We start from the raw sequence: 12,425 nt of genomic DNA, 5'->3' as shown, positions 1-12,425 counted from the left end.
AACAGGATGGTGAGCACTAAGTGGAAATGCAAATAGAGAGGGGTCAGTCATCCTGCAGTAGCATCAGTTTCCGAACATTTCTTTCCCTACCTTAGTATTTTTGTTGAGGGTGTGGGGATGAAGGGGGAGACCAGGAATCACATGGTGACCCAAGTTGGGGAGAAAATAGAGCTAGAAGCAAAAGGAAAAGGATGTGAATGAAGGGACTGTGTATGAAAGAGAGTTTGTGATGGAGGACCAGGGGTGGCTCCAAGGTGGATGATAAGAGAGAGGACCAAGGAGGAGGGAAAAACTGATGGAGGCCATTAGGGTGGGTCAAAAGTAACAGGTGAGTGGAGAAAAATGGGAAAGTTAAAACGCAAGGGATAAAATAATGTACAAGAGGGGGAAAGAGATTTGGAGACCACCAATGGCATTCTATGACAATTGTAGCAAGGCACGCAACAACTGCCTTTCGTGCCTTAGGCTGTCCAAAATGCCATGCTCCATGCAGCCTGGCCTCACAAATATGGTGCATGCAAGCTCATGCTGTACAGAGGTTTCTTCTATAAAATGGCATCCTCCATAGAAGCCATGTGGAATGATCCACAGGCTACCCATTGGCCAAAGAACAACCAGTCAAGCATGCAATGGCTGCCTTGTGTCAGGAACTCATTTGAGCCTGACCTTGGTCACCTAACAAGCCAACAAGTTTGTCTGCGTTCCATAAACTCTGACTATGTGACTGTGCACCCTAAATGGATGGAAGGGACTACAGGTCACCATTTAAGCCTTGTAGCATCAGCAGCACAGTAGCAGTTCACTGCATTCCATGCCTACAGCTCCACCAGACCTGCACCCTGTACTGGTCCTTGCTCCAACCCATGTCCATTCTCACTCCAGCCCTACTCCCTATCTTCTGCTGAACTCCTGGCTCTGACCACTGGCTTCTCTCCTGCCCACAACACCAGATCTGCCTTTTGGTTCTCACAGACTTTGTGTCCAGACAGGACCATCATTATTCATCTAACCTGACCCCCTGCACCTTGCTGGCACAGAACCTTACTCACTTAATCTGTGGTAGACTCAAACCTCAGGCTGAGTTACAGAAGTCCTCAAATCTTGATTTAAAGCCTTCAAGTTACAGAGAATCCACCATTTACTGTATTGCAAACCAGCAAGTGGGAAATACCTCACCCTGAAGAAAAAGGGGAAATATCCCCAGGGTCTCTGCCAATGTGAACTGGGGGAAAATCCTTTCCAGTCCCAAGTATGGTGACCATAACCTGGAATTTTCACAAACAGCTCATATTGGCAGCTCATAGGTCCGTTCTGCCTCCTGTCTTCTGGCTCTGATCATTGGCTTGTTCCCTGCAACTGCCCTCTACCTCTGTTGCAAACCACTAAGCCAGACTTCAGTTCTCACCACTAGATCACACCACTTACCTTACAGTTTCAGCAGCTCATTAGAAGGTGAGAGGATTTTGCCCATGACAAAGGTGCTCCTCTCCAGATGGGCCCCAGTGGGAGCCCAAAACACCTTCTCAGACATCGTTGTGGTCCTGCAGGACTGCAGACTCCAGTCACCATACTACATGCCTCTGGCCGCCCTCCAAGCCCAGGCAGCATCCTTGGTATATGTACATCTCATGTCCACATGCCTTGAACCCAAACTGCCCCTACTCAGTGAGGCTGACAGAGATTGTGTCAAGTTTCCTTAATCCATATAAGCACTGAATGGAAGGCATTAAAAAGAACATGCTGATCTGTTGCTGTGTCAAAGAACCAGTACCCTATGATGGAGAGCCCTGGAATATACCAAAGGTTAGATTGACTTCCCTTGAGCAAACTGAACAACACAGTTGGGGTGGGAAACCAATAATCCCCAATTCAATTAGGTGATTGCTGAGGAGATCCTGTGGGTTGGTACCATTTAAAAGACCAGACAAATGAAGAAGTGTGTTTCTTCTGAGACCACCACAATGACAACCACAGGGGTGGTACTCCTGCTCCCATTCCCACACCACACTCCTGCAAAGAAGAGAAGAGATATCATAGGAAAGCACATCTGACCAGAGGACAACGCCCACTAACATGACAATACCTGAGCAAGAAGGCATTTCCTGATTCCTCAGGCTGTAGCTCCTGGCAGAATCTGGTGCTCCACAGGCCAGCCAATCTGATCTCTTTTCTTTTCCCAAGTAACTTCTTCCTTCCGTTTTGTTTTTTCTTTTTTCTTTTTTTCTTGACGGAATGCCTGTGCAGTGACACCTGGTGGGAGAGACTTGTCCTTGTCTTATTAGGCAGATGTGGTGGCTGTAATAACATGTGGGTATAAGTTTATAGTGCACAAATTACCCTTGATTCAATGCAAAGCTTATTACATATCACTAGCAGTCACCTTGAATAGGTACAGGTTCCAACATCTAAACAAAATACAGGCCATGTCTACCCTAGCCAAAAACTTCGGAATGGCCATGCAAATAGCCATTTCGAAGTTTACTAATGAAGCATTGAAATACATATTCAGCGCCTCGTTAGCATGTGGGCGGCCGCGGCACTTCGAAATTGATGCGGCTCGCCGCTACACGGCTTGTCCAGACAGGGCTCCTTTTCGAAAGGACCCTGCCTACTTCGAAGTCCCTTTATTCCCATCTGCTCATAGGAATAAGGGGACTTTGAAGTAGCCGGGTCCTTTCGAAAAGGAGCCCCGTCAGGATGAGCCGCGCAGTGGCGAGCCACATCAATTTCGAAGTGCCACGGCCGCCCACATGCTAATGAGGTGCTGAATATGTATTTCAATGCTTCATTAGTAAACTTCGAAATGGCTATTTGCATGGCCATTTCGAAGTTTTTGGCTAGTGTAGACATAGCCACATAGAGATAGAAACACGTGGCAAGTCATTCAATCATTAGTGTTGTGTTAACTTTGCAATTTGATTAATGAATTTTCTCATGCAATGATTTGTCCAGTTGTTGGTCTCAAATTGTATTTTTGGATAACCAGTTTTAATTTGCATTATTTTAACTTCTTGATTTGACTAATTTAATTTACATTGACTTCTCAGTCTAATTTTCATATTGTTTAGTACTTCATGGAAGTATAATAAATTAGCTAACATCATAATTCCTTATGCTCTTGATCAAAAGCCGTAAAGCCACACCAAATTTGTTTTCCCTGGTCAAATGGTGATGAGGTAGAAACAACCTCAGTTAAAAAGGGATTTAGTTAAATATTAATAAAAGATTTGACTCAGGTCCTGAAAAAACATCTGCTGTTACTACAATAGGCTTCAGTCAGTCCTAGGGATTGTCTTTGAAGCAGGAATTTGTTTAGGGAAGTTCTATGGCAATGTGTTATACAGAAGATTAGACTAGATAATTGTAATGCTCCTTTCTGGCCACAAAGTGCTTGAATCTATGGAAAATAATAAACTATGTGGGGCCGGGGGGGAGAGAGAGAGAGAAGGTGACTGAGGGACCCAGAAGAAAGAGAGAAGAGACAGAGTTTAGTTCAGATGCAGCCTGTAGCAGGAGTATTCTCATGGAACTTTATTTTTCTTCTGGTTTTCCTTATTAATCAAATTAAAATAATTGCAGCAGAAAGTATATGGTTTAAAAGAACAGAACACATACTTCCATTCTATTTTTCAAAGGGTATGGTAGTTTCTTAGAGTCAGTATCCTAGCCAAATTCTCACCCAGATAATTGCATCTTGTCTGCCTGCTGTTCCAAATGGATATGATATTCTTTTACTCTTACAGTCCCAGATGGTTCTGCAGTGTTTGTGTGAATTTTTAAATGGCTGTTTACACCAAAGGCAGCAGAACAGTAGGTAAAGGTTCAACGGTAGGTAAAGCAATCTGTCTCTTTAGTTTATCTATCATTTTGTAAAGTGCTATGGGCTCCTCTGGGATGAAGTCACTAAATAAATGAAAAGCTATGATTATTATGTTACCATTTCTTTCTCAATGTTCACCTTAAATTTCCATGGATTCCTTTGTTTCATTAAATGTCCTATTCACTTTCCTAGCAATGTTTTGACTGCAATTTCTAATCTTTATTATTTCTTCTTATTATCATTCATGTTATATTCATAGGTTATATCTGCCTGATCTTAAACTCTTATTTTATCAAAACACAGTTCTGCCCTATTATATTCTATATTAATTTACAAATTCTTGGTAGAACAGATGCATTCTCATTCTGTGAGTAGCCAAATCTCAGGCAAGACTCTTATCACCCGTCACCCCAGTCCTTCAGTTCATGTATTTGATTTGTCAGTTTGTATTGCAATTTTTTGGACCTCTGTGCTATATATCTGGGTCTTGACTGGAAATTCCACAGATCTGATGAAGTGGGTCTGTCCCACAAAAGCTCATCACCTAATAAATCATTTTGTTAGTCTTTAAATTGCTACATGATTGCTGTTTTTGTTTAGCCAAATTTGTTCTTCTTCTCTACTTTTTGGATTTCTTTGATTATGCTCTTCAGTCCTTTGAGAAGCTTAATGTATTTCTCCAAAGGGTGTCATTTCTTCTTTTGCGTTTTTATAATGATGTACTAAATGTGCTTTGATCACATGGAAACATTCAGGATTAATTCCTTATTTAGTTACACTGGTGTGATCCTACAGGAGACAGTGGAATCACACATTTTGTATTGAGGATATCTGCCAGGGATAATATATCACAGATTTTCTAGTATACTTAGCCATTTGGTGCTGTTGAGCTATACTTAGCTTGTCTTCTAAAGTGTACAACGACACACAGGGGCTACTCAGCCTAGTGTTCCTATTATTATTTGCATAATTGTTTCACATTAATATTGCACCAACACACAGAATCCCCAGTTAGGATTAGGGCTTCAATCTGCTTAGTGCTTCTCTGAAATGAAGTAAGACAAGATCCATATCCTAAAGAGAGATCTTCCTTCCTTCCTTCCTGCACCCTCAGGTACCTAAGGCGTCCATCATTTTCTGCCATTTATTTTGGTCTTGGGCTGGTCTGTTCCAGCTCCTGAGTGTCACAGCAATGGATTTGGCTTCTTTCTCTCATGTTCTAGGCTCTGTTTCTCTTGGAACCGCTCTTTTCTCTTTCCATTGGTGTACATTTTGTTACTTAATGTGGAAGTTCTGTGGTGGCGCTGGTGTGATCTGGCATGGATTAATCAATGAGCTTGCACAGGGACCCCATCACAGACAGGACTCTGACCATTCGAAGGTTAAAAAACCACCCTGAGCAGCCCTGTGACCTCACACACCAGATCAAAAAGCCACTCACTCCAGTTTGAGCCCGCCACCCCTCTGTCATAATAATGGGGCAGCCAAGCCAAACATAAGCAGCAAAGAGCCATGTGAGTGCAGGGCAGGAGATGGAAGTGAGCCGTGCTGGGCAGATTGAAAGGAGCTGCATTACCCCAGTATCAGAGCAGAACACTGAGCCAGGGCATACCAATGAGTGCCTGGGGGTGATGGGCAAGGGATGTTGGACAAGGTCAAGGGGGAGATGGAAGGGTTCAGTGGACTGAGTTGTGGTAGCATGGGGATGAGTTGTTGGGGGAGCCGTGTCCATCCGGATGTCAGGCTTGCTAGGGTGTGAGGGCGGTTGTCAGGATTGATGGAGGCTGGTAGAGGGTTGTTGAGCATATGTGGGTAAGGAGCATTCACAAGCCTAAGCATGGAATGGGGTATGTGTGGGGTGGAATGGAAGGCACATTCTGAGATCTGTGAGAGATGAGTTGGTTTTTACAAGGTAAGGGTGCTTTGCTGAGCAGCCGCCATGTCAAAGCTCAGCATGCTGTGCAGGCCTGGCAGCAACCAGAGCAGAGTTCAACTTTGAGGAAGTCAGGGAACCCCCAACCTCCATCAAGCACAAGGCCCTGAAATTTTGTAATCTGGGCCTATGTAAAGCTCCATCATCACTGACAAAAGAAATCCCAGGACTCTGCCATCTTTAGTTTAAAAAGAACTTTTGGAGCTTCCTTGTCAGAGTGCCACATCTGAAATGCCCAGTTGTACAACATCCCTTTCTCTCTTCCTTTCATTCTCCCCAATGAGATCAAAGACTCTTCTCGAAGACTAGTTGGTTCACTGTCAAACTGTGAGGGTGTGCCAAGTGAAGTTTGGTGGGGATTTGTCCTTGGTACAGAAGTATTCAGAATTTTCATTAACAATTTATATGTTAGAGTGGTGGACATGGACAATACATTTGCAGATGACCTCAAGATGGGAGGGACTGGAAGCACTTCTAAGGACAGAATTAGAATTCAGAATAGATTTGTAAATTGGAGAATATGTCCGAGATTAACCACATGTGATTCAATCAAAACAATGCTGTTTGGGAAGAAAAAGTCCTGTGCACTAAACCGAAGTGGGAAATAACTGGTGAGACAGTAGTACTACTGAAAATTATATGGATCTATTGGGGATCATAAACTGCATGAAACTACAGGATGGAGCTGTTGCAAAAAAGGTAAATATCATCCTAGATTGTGTTAACAGAACCATCATATGTCAGATGAAGAAGATAATTGTTCTGCTCTCCTCAGCATGGGTGAGGCCTCATCTGGTATATTGCATTCAGTTTGGGGCACCACACTAAGAAACATGTAACAAAATGGAGAGAATCCAGTGGGGAGCAACAAAAATGATAAGAGGTTTAGAGAACACATCCTGTGAGAAAAGGTGAAAAGGATTGGGCATGCTGAGGCTATGGAAGAGAAGGCTGAGAAAGGACATTATACCTGTCTTCGTATTTGTTAATGGTTGTTATAGAGAGGGAGCTCTCCAAGTCCACAGAGCGTAGGAGAAGAAGTAACCCACTTAGTTTGCAGCAAGGAAAGTTTAAATGAATATTGGAGAAAACTGTATAAATATAAATATTATTAAGAATAGGAACTCATTATTTTGGGAGTTAGTTGAATCCCTGCCTTTGCAATTTTAAAAACAAGCTAGGTAAACTTCTGTTGGGGATGGTCTAGGCATAGTTAAGCCTGCTTCAGTGTGAGTGGATAAAATAGATGACTTGAAACTCCTTCCAGCCCTCTTGAAGAGGAAGTTAAGTACCATCATGCCTAAGCATTCTACACCTGATCCAAACTTCACCTAAGTCACTTTCCACTTCAGCCAATTTTAGATCAGACCCACACTAAAGACTGTTAATTGTTATTAGCATGCTGCATATGCAAAACATGTTTCAAGAAGTAGGAATATCTGTATCTTTCCAAAGCTCCATCTATATGGACATGCATATCTGAAAATGTTGCTTTCAATCTTCCATACTTACTAATAGTGCAGTTTGTCAAACACAGGCATAAAAATGTAGTGTTTGTAATTAAGTATGAATATTGATGTAAGAAGTATTGTCTAGCCCTTAAGGAAAAGATCAACATGTCAGCACTTTTTTGCTACTGATTTGTCATATGACCTTGAATATTTTACTTAATCTCTTTATGCCAGAATTGATCCAGCTTTAAAATGTAATGTAATAAAATACTTACCTAACAAAGGTGAAAGGAGAATGAATCAATGTTTTAAATGATTTAAGTGCTTTGGATATTAAAAGAAATTACTCATTTCTCAGAAGTTTCCCCAAACTGTATTTCAGTATTAATATTTTCTCCAATCTTTACCTTTACTAAGAAAGTCAATGCAGAATCTTAATATAAATTAAAGATTGAGTGTGGAACGTAAATAACCGCTATTCACAACTTTAATAAGAAGCAAAAATGAGCGTAGAGAGGCTAATTCCTCTGAAGTTGTCTATTCTGAAATGAAGACACAGAGGTTTTTTTAATTTTCTGAAAACTCTTTTCAAAAATTAAAACTATAGATTTCATCTACAATAGTAAAAAGCCCTTTCTTACAAGATGAAAAACGTATGTGTTAATGAAAAAAAGATATTGCTCCTTCAGTTGAATTATCTCTGTCAGTGGCAGTGATGAAATTTAATGACAGTAATTACAAGAAAAGGCATATGAGAGCTGAATTAAATTCAGTAAGACAGTATGGTAAGGAAGCATATACAATAAGAAATAGATGTCTGTCAAGAGTTAATGGTATGGACATTTAGGACTAATCTATACTTAGGAGAAGATCGACTGTGCTGCAGTCGATCTTCCAGAGTTCAGTTTTCCTGCATTTGTTAAGACACAGCAAAATTGACTTCTCTGGGCTTGGCTGTTAACCCCTGTACTCCATGCTATTGCACAGAGTAAAGGATGCCGGCACGAGCCTAAAGAGGCCCGGACTAAATTAGGCAAGAAAGTCGATTCTAATATATTGAGTCTAGCTATGCTAATGGCATAGCTAGAATGAGATATCTGAAATCGACTTTCTTCGCTAGTGTAGATTCAGGCAGCATCTTAGGCAGCATCTTCAAAATGGTCATAACACAGACTGCACATGAGATCCAGGGGCTTGATGAAAAAAGGTATTAAAACTGCTCAAAACTGGTGGTTTACATTAATTGTAGTTATGTCATCTGGGTTTTGCTGTGAAGTTAAGGATTGAATGAACCTAAATTCTCTCATTTCCTTGATGAATCAAAGCCTCAGTGTTCCCTGATTTTATGACGAAACCATGAAAAATCGTAAATCCCCTGCTCATAAATCCTGACTAAACATTCCCTTTATTTCCTTTTCATGCTTTTACCTCAATGCTATGAGCATAACACTTGAATAAAAATTTAGCACTTCAAGGCTCTGGCTACACTACCCCTCCCTTTCAGAAGGAGTATGTAAATTATGGCAGGTAAAAATGCAAATGAAGCACTGATATGAATATTCAGTGCCTCATTTGCATAAGAACAGCCACATAGCCCCTCAAAGGTGCTGATTTCAAAATAAAAATAGCTGTGTAGCTGGGCTTCCTTCAAAAGGGTGCCCCAATTTTGAAAACACCCTTTTTTCCAAGTTTGTGTGCATCACATAATGTATATTAGGCTTCAAAATGATTTTTGAAAGAAAATTTGGTGAAAGACAACCTCTAATTCCCCACCCTCTGTTTTTTAAACCCATTAAAAAGATATTTTTATTTCTTGGAACCAACGTGACAGATTATATTTCCAAATAGAAAACACCTTGGTTCAAAGTGCAAACGGAGTACTTTGGACATACCTATTCAAATGCTACAAATATGTTAAGTATGTATACTTCCCTAGCATTGATATTACTTTGATGTCAGTCTTGTAATAATAATCACGCATGACAACACTTGTGGTAGCCTAGGCCGTCTGAGGGGAATTCTGGGCTCCAGGGCAACACAATCAATGGGCCCCCATCCCCATCCCTTTGGCAGAACTACATGCCAGCCCCCAAAGTGCCATGCATCAATAAGGGGCCTCCCAGTTGGTTGCAACCCCACTCTCTGCCTAAGCCCCACTGATAGGAATTCCGGGCCCCCAGGTAACACAGTCAACTGACAGAGCCCTCAGTCTCTCAGACAGAGCCACAAGCCACTCCAGCAGGGAAACCCCAAGCACCACCCCTCAACCCAAGGACACCCTGGTCAGCCACAACCCTATTCCTTCACCTATCCATGGGTGCCCCTCACACGCTCCTTCCCTTCTCTTCCACCCATGTCAATCCTGCCCAGCTCTGCCCCACAGTGGTTCTGTGCCCAGGTCAGCCCTTTCCCCACTCTGCCCCTACACTCCATCTCTGCCCCCCTGCAGTTCTGTGTCCCCCTCTCCCACTCAGCTTCTTTCTTCCAAATCACAGAATCACAGAACACTACACCTGGAAGGGACTTAAGAGGTCATCAGGTCCAGTCCCCTGCCCTCACAGTAGAACCAAGCACTGTCTAGAGTCTCTGGACCATTCCTGATAGATGTCTATCTAACCTACTCTTACATATCTCCAGTGACGGAGATTTCACAATGAACAGTTAGCTTGTTTTCTCCAACAGAATCAAACTGTTGATTCATATTTAGCTTGTGCCTCCCTAGGCTATTTATTCCAGTATTTAACCATCCCGACAGTTAAGAAGTTTTTCCTGATGTCCAACTTAAGCCTCTCTTGTCTCCTATTGTTTTTTTCCTAATCTCAGAGGCCAATGAGAATAATTCTTCTCCCTTCTCCTTGTGATAATAAGTACTTGAAAACCCCACTATCATGCCCCCCTCTCAGTTTTCTCTTTCTAAACTAAACAAGCCCAGTTTTTAATGTCATCCCTCATAGCTCATGTTCTCTAGACCTTTAATCATTCTTGTTGCTCTTCTCTGGATCTTCTCCAATTTCACTTCATCTTTCTTGAAATGTGGTGCCCAGAACTGGACACAATACTCCAACAGAGACCTAATCAGTGCAGAGTAGAGTGGAAGAAAGACTTGTGTCTTGCTGATCACTCTCCTGTTAATGTATCCCAAAATCATGTTTGCTTTTTTTTGCAACAGAGTCAAACTGTTGACTCATATTTAGCTTGTGGTCCATTATGACCCTTAAATCCTTTTCTGCAGTACTGCTCACGAGACAGTTGCTTCCCATTCTGAATGTGTGCACATGATTGTTCCTTCCTAAGTGGAGTACTTTGCATTTATCCTTATTAAAGCTCATTCTATTTACCTCAGATGGTTTTTCCAGTTTGTTCAGGTCATTTTGAATTTTGACTCTAACCTCCAAAGCAGTTGCAGCCCCTCCCAGTTTGGTATTATCTTCAAATCCACCCAGTACTACTACTTGTTCAGTCAATTGTTAAACCAGACAAGTTTGTTTATACCTACAGGAGATGATGCTGCCCAGTTCTTATTTACAAAGTCACCTGAAAGTGAAAAGAGGAATTCCCACAGCACATTTTCAGCCAGCACTGCAAGGTATTAATTTGTCAGTTATGCTAACCATTTGTATTCCTCTTCATGCTTTGACCACCATTCTAGACGACATGCTTCCATGCTCATGACAGATTCTACTGGATTAAAACATCTGGTAAATGAATATTGCAAATATTCAATAAAAATAATATAAAGAGATCCTGTATTCCCACAATCACTGTATTTGAGAATGTAGAAAACATCCAAAATATTTAAATAAATGGCATCCTATTATTCATGGTGAAATTAGAACTGATTAATTATGGGGGAGTTAATTTTGTGGGTTTTTTTTTAGTCATTTGACAGACTTAGTTTCTACTTTTTATGGTTGTGGAGAAAAACGTGATGGCCTATGAGCCTTCCATATTACAACACCAGAAGGCAAAAAGATAGACCCCCTCCCCCATCATGATGTATAATTCCAGACGATCTCGTTTTTGAGGACATGACTCACAATTTTTGAACTGTGGTTGCTAGCAATACTGTTATGGCCTTCAACTGACACCTTCTGTGTAGCTCAAATTCTAGTCTCTCTCACCAAAAGAAGTTGGTCCATTAAGAGATATTATCTCATCTACCTTGTCTCTCTCATATCCTGGACCACCATGGCTACAACAAGAACATTGCATTCCTCTTCCATGTAACATTTTATGCCCATTGCCTCTCACATAGTTACTGATCCAGCTTGCGGAAAGCTAGAGTCCCCTCATGGAGTGGTTCTACGGGGCATGAATTAGTCTCTGCATTCTAAAATTCACTGCAGGAGATCACCACAAGAATTTCACTGTGTAAACTTAAAATGGAAAGAAAAACGAAGAATGAGAGACTTATGCTAAACAATAGTTCTGTAACTTCAGGAAAGAATAGATTTGTTTAGTATTTTTTCAGGTCTAAATCACAGCATGGGTGAAGGCAGATATAATATAGTATTGCAAATATCACCAACACAGCAAAAGAATTGAAAGGTCAGTAACCTTCCTTTTTTGAAAGAACACATTTATAGTCAAGCTGTGTGTTTTCTTTAACTCTCATCATTGTATTATTGACATGTTTTCTAGGTAAATTAGACTGCATGATAAAGTCCTGAGTGGTCTTCATTGAGTCTTCTCTTTTCCCTTTCCAGGTTATAACATGACCTGCTTGTGTGCTTATCTCAAGCACTTGCTGTGTAGTTTACACAGAATCGTAGTAATGTAGGTCTGAATGGGATCTCAAGAAATCATTAAGTTGAGCCTCCTTCAGGCAGGACCAAGTAAACCTAAAAGTAATCCCTGTCAGGTGTTTGTCCAACCTGTTCTAAAAAATCTCCATTGATAGGATTCCACTACTCCCTTAGAAGCCTATTCCAAAGCTTAATTACCCTTGTAGCCAGAAAGATTTTCCTAACATCTAACCAAACTCTCCCTTGCTGAAGATTAATCCCGTTACTTCTTTTTTCATCCTGAGCAGACATGGGGAACAGTCAGTCACAATCCTCTTTATAACAGCCCATAACACATTTGCAAACTGTAGTTCCGAGGTTACCCCCTCGTCTTTATTCTTTCCAATTCTAAACATACCAAGTTTTACTCTTTCTTACAGATCAGGTTTTCTAAATCTTTTATTATTTCTGTTGCTCTTTTTGTGACTCCAGTTTTC

The sequence above is a fragment of the Carettochelys insculpta genome, chromosome 1 (genome assembly GCF_033958435.1).
Source record: "Carettochelys insculpta isolate YL-2023 chromosome 1, ASM3395843v1, whole genome shotgun sequence".
NCBI classification, from domain to species: Eukaryota; Metazoa; Chordata; order Testudines; family Carettochelyidae; genus Carettochelys; species Carettochelys insculpta.
The sequence above is the reverse complement of the archived record's forward strand: the minus strand, read 5'-3'. Positions refer to the sequence as shown.